The 4697-nt window shown below is 42.3% G+C and overlaps 1 pseudogene; it reads left to right on the plus strand.

Annotated features, from left to right (window-relative positions):
* Nucleotides 1–4169: 4169 nt before the first annotated feature.
* Nucleotides 4170–4333, plus strand: LOC131822776 (U2 spliceosomal RNA; annotated as a pseudogene).
* The last annotated feature ends 364 nt before the right edge of the window (nucleotides 4334–4697 follow it).

The following is a 4697-nucleotide window of genomic DNA, read 5'->3' on the forward strand; positions in this document are numbered from 1 at the left end:
CCAGCAATAGGAATGTCAGGATCTCAAAAAACAGATAGATCATGGTGGATGCCAATAACCAGAAAGTAGCCTCAATTGTAGCTATCATGCCAGATGTGGTACCTCTGTTAGAGCAAAATAACACAGACTATAGTACATGCTATGCAGACATTACTCTGGTAAAAGCATTTGTTCCCCTCCTTTTCTCAAGGAGGATCAAAAGCAGTTGCACTTACGAACCACAGTATACATTTATGGTCTTTCCCTAGAACTTTGTTAACTCACCTTCCTTCAAAAGAGAACTAAAACATCTGTATATTACAGAGCTATAAATTAGCCTACTGTCACCCAGACGGGTGACATCATATTAAATTGACCAGATAAGTAAGAAGGGACAGATATGTTGGAGGTCTTGGTAAAGCCCATGTACTCCAGGGGGTATAGATGAGCTCTACAAAGTTTCAGGGTCTTGCCAAAGCAGTGAAGTTTTTAATATCCATTGGTGCAGGGCATAGAAGGACATTTCCCCAAATAAATGACTTCACAACTCCCACCCCTAATAAAGCATTTCACAACTCCCACCACTAATAAAGGAGCACAATGCAACTACTAGTTGGATTCTGGAGGGAGCATATTCTACACCTGGAAAACTGTTCTGATCCACTTACCAGGTGACATGAAAGGTTTCCAGCTTTAAATGGGGCCTAGAAAGGGTTCTGTAGCAGGTCCAGGCAGTGACACAAGTAGTCCAGTCATCTGGCCATACAGCCTGGTAGACCTTGTGGTATTAGAAGTTTCTGTGTTTAGAAGAGAAATATCAAGTAAAGCTGATGGCAACCCCCAACAGGAATCACAATGCGACCCTTAGGGTTTTGGAGCAAGGCCATACCACCTGTGACAGACATTCCACTTAGAAGACAGGACCTAGCTTGCCAGGAGGCCCTAGTAAAGATGGACTATGTGACAATGGGCATCATGGCCCATTAGCAACCAGGCTCTGTTATACCTACCAAGTCACAAAGTCAGGCCAACAAAACACCAATTCTTTGTAAGCTGGGAGTGGTATATCTGGGGTTTGGCATGGGCACAATCTGCTAGTGAGCTATATAAGAAGGTGATCTCAATGTCCATGTCACCTCCCATTATTGCATTGATGACTTCCTCCCACAGCTTCTATTGCTGGGGCCAGGATGTCTAGGGGTGGAGGTTTAGGCTCCCTATACCCAGCTAATAGAAGAGGAAAAGGTCTGAGCTTAATTTATAGAGAGGTCATCTTGGTATGTCAGTGTGGGCTGAAAATGGACAGCTATTACACTACATCCTCATCAGGAGTGAGCAAAGAGGAGAAATTTTCCCAATTGTAACGGCTTTGGGCAGTGCATCTGCACTTCCATGTTTTGGACAAACAAATGTCTAAAAGTGAAAATATTCATAGACTTAGGGCATCTCTCATTGGACTGACCAGTTGAACCAAATTCCTGAAAGGAGAAAGACTGAAAGAATTGGAACAATTTCTTAGGAGGCTCATCTAGATGAGGAAATATTAATGAATACAAAGTGTGAATGATTTAGTATGGAATACTAAGAACCACCAAAGAGGGACTCCTGGGTGGTTCAGTGGGTTAAAGCCTCTGCCTTTGGCTCAGGTCATGACTTCAGGGTCCTGAGATCAAGCCCCGAATCAGGCTCTCTGCTCAGCTGGGAGCTTGCTCCCCCCACCCCTCACCTGCCTCTCTGCCTACTTGTGATCTCTGTCAAATAAATAAATAAAAATTAAAAAAAAAAAGAACCACCAGAGAGCACCCACAATAGAAGAGACACTAAACAGTCAAAAGGACAGAATGATCCAGTCATTTAACATCCACCAGTATTTTTTATGGGCTACCCTACCACTGATATGATAGGCATATGAGTGGAGTAATCATGGTGAAAAAGATGGGAGCTATGCATGGGTCCATTCAGATATGCTCCCACTCACCAAAATGATGCAGCTGCTGCTGCCACTGATTTTCTGCTCACCAATGACAGAAATTAAGGCTAAGCCCTGTATTTGGCACCATTTCTTAAGAAGATGAATTACGCACTTGATAGCAAGTTGACTACTCTGGATGCCTTTCGCCCTAAAAGGAGCAATAATTCTATTTGATTAATATCAACACATAATCCAGTATGGGCTTGCCTTTTCTATGCATAGGGCTTGCCATTACAACTATCTAAGGACTTAAAGGGGATTTCATGAGCTGATTTAAAATCCTAACCTACGTTGCCTTAGGACAAAAGGCCCACTTATGAAGGAAAAAATGTGCTGTACTGGCAGTGGATGTTTGACCATGGGATCCATTGGTCCTGCCACCTCCTGCATCCTCAAGAGTCACAAGCTCCAGAGAGTGGTAGAATGACCTCTTAAAGAAGCCACAGAGCTATCGACTTGAAAATGATGCCATTACCTGGACACAGTACAGGTACAAAGTTAATAACCATTGTATGGTACTATGTCTCGTATAGGTAGAATATATGAGTCAGAAAACTAAAGGGTGGAAGTAGGCAGGGGCCCACTTAACCATCAATCTATATCCTACCTGGGTAATCCGTTCTCTCAATCCAACAACCTTGGGCTCTGTGGGTCTAGACATCTTAGTTCTCAGAGGAGGATACTTTGACATGGGTTCATTAAATTTTAAGTTACCACTGCTAGCAGTCACTTTGGATTCCTCAAAAGACCAACAGGCATGGAAAGGAACCATACAACAGAAGAAGAGGCTGCTGCTAGACAATGGGGGCAGAAAAGAATACCTCTGACAGTAAGTTCTGATCCCCTGGGACATCTCGTAGTGTTCACATGCCCTGCCTAAATTGTAAGTTGAAAGATACAGTAGTCTTGTCCTAAGAAGAACACAGTAACCAAGGGCTCAGACTTCTCAAGGGTGAGGCTCTGGTTCACTCCACCAGGCTTAGAATAGTAAAAGTATCAGTCAAAGTGTATTTAGAATGGTGACAAAGTAGGAAGATGGTATCAGTTATGGCTTCAAGATCAACTATAACAGTAGGAAGTATGGTTTTTCTTCCTAATCCTTTGCCTATAAATTGCTAGAAAATGGGACCAATCGGAATACTGAAGGACCTCTTTCTGTTTGAGATGTAATATGTTAGTAGACCTGAGGGACACAAAACCTGTACTGTAGTGGATACTGCTGCTCTTCCCATGTTCCCTTTTCTCCTAACATCCATCCTCCTGCTGAAGGGATATTGCCGCATCCCTCCCTGGGTGTCAACCTTGGCAATAGGGAACTGATTGATCCAAGGTTACTCTCCCTCCCAGGAGGCAGCCCCTAGTCAAGGACTGGCTGGTGCAAGGACAAAACCCCTATACCCCTGACCCATTTTGGAACAACTCTGAAGGTCTGGCTCAGCTCCAGAGTTCTCTGTGGGATCAACTGAAACCTCAATTATAATAGCATTGCTGATCAGTTTTTCCCACTGCCTAATCCAGTTCTCCTGACTTTCTCCTATGAGCAATCTACAGGAAGCCCTCTAGATGCTTTTCTTTGTCTCAAGGTCTGTTTCCAGTTAACTCAACCTAGGTCAGCACATATCATTTCCCTGTGTTGAGGTGTCAAATACACTTCCTTATAAAGGTGTGAGAATGTCTTCACCTACCCTATACTTCTCCTCCAGACTGAGTGAGAGTAGACACAGATTTCTGGGTGGATCCCACACAGATTTCCAGGGGCTTATAGGAAAGCTGCCTGGATTTAATCAGAATATATCCCAGTATGGTGGAACCACAAGGCTTTCAGACTGGCATGCATTATAAATGACAGTGTTGCTGAACTAGAGTGTGAGACACACATGCTCCCGCCCCAGAAAGTGGAAGACGGTAGACTTAGGAGATGGAAGGGGAGAAATGCAGGGCTTCTACAGAGAGATAATAAAATGTTACTACACACATCTCTGGCTCAAACAGCTGAGAGTAAAAGTTGGTGCCCCTGTCTATAAACTCACACCTGAACATCCCTGAGGCTCTCATAATGGAAGGAAATAGCTTATATCTGGGATTAAAGTCTGAGCAGGAAGATGTTATAATTTACCTCAATCGCCTCAGAATTTACTGAGTTATTACTATTCAACTAATAACTTCTTTCTCTCTGTTCTCATGATGCTTGGTATACTTTTAAACTTTAGAATTCACCATTGCTTCTCGGCCTTTTGGCTAAGATCAAGTGTAGAATTCACCATACTGTACTATAGTTATTGGAAGGGACCATTCTTCTAACATACTGTGAGAACTTTCAGAGCAAGAACCAGATTATATTCATCTCCATATTCCAATGGCCTGGATACATGAATGTGGTTTCAATGCCTAGGTCCCAGGAGGTATAATAGATGACCAGTCCACTCAAACTATCTCCAAACGGTAAGCATCAAGCTGACTGAAAAGGCTTTTCAAATATATGAGTGCGAAAAGTCTATATATTCTTTGTTAAGAACACGAAGTACATTTGTGGATAAAGGAACACTGTATTTTTATAGACTTAATTGTTTTATAATTTCTTCACACCAAAAAACATATGTTTTATAATATTTAAGTTTCTTAAAAGAAAGAAATAAACAGCAGTCCCAAGAGATTCTGCTCATTGTTCTAACAACAAATGGGTTTTCAGCCTGCTTTATGAAGTTTCCTTGCCTTTATACCCAGTGCTTTTGTGAGGATGTATAAA

The sequence above is a fragment of the Mustela lutreola genome, chromosome 1 (genome assembly GCF_030435805.1).
Source record: "Mustela lutreola isolate mMusLut2 chromosome 1, mMusLut2.pri, whole genome shotgun sequence".
Taxonomy (NCBI): domain Eukaryota; kingdom Metazoa; phylum Chordata; class Mammalia; order Carnivora; family Mustelidae; genus Mustela; species Mustela lutreola.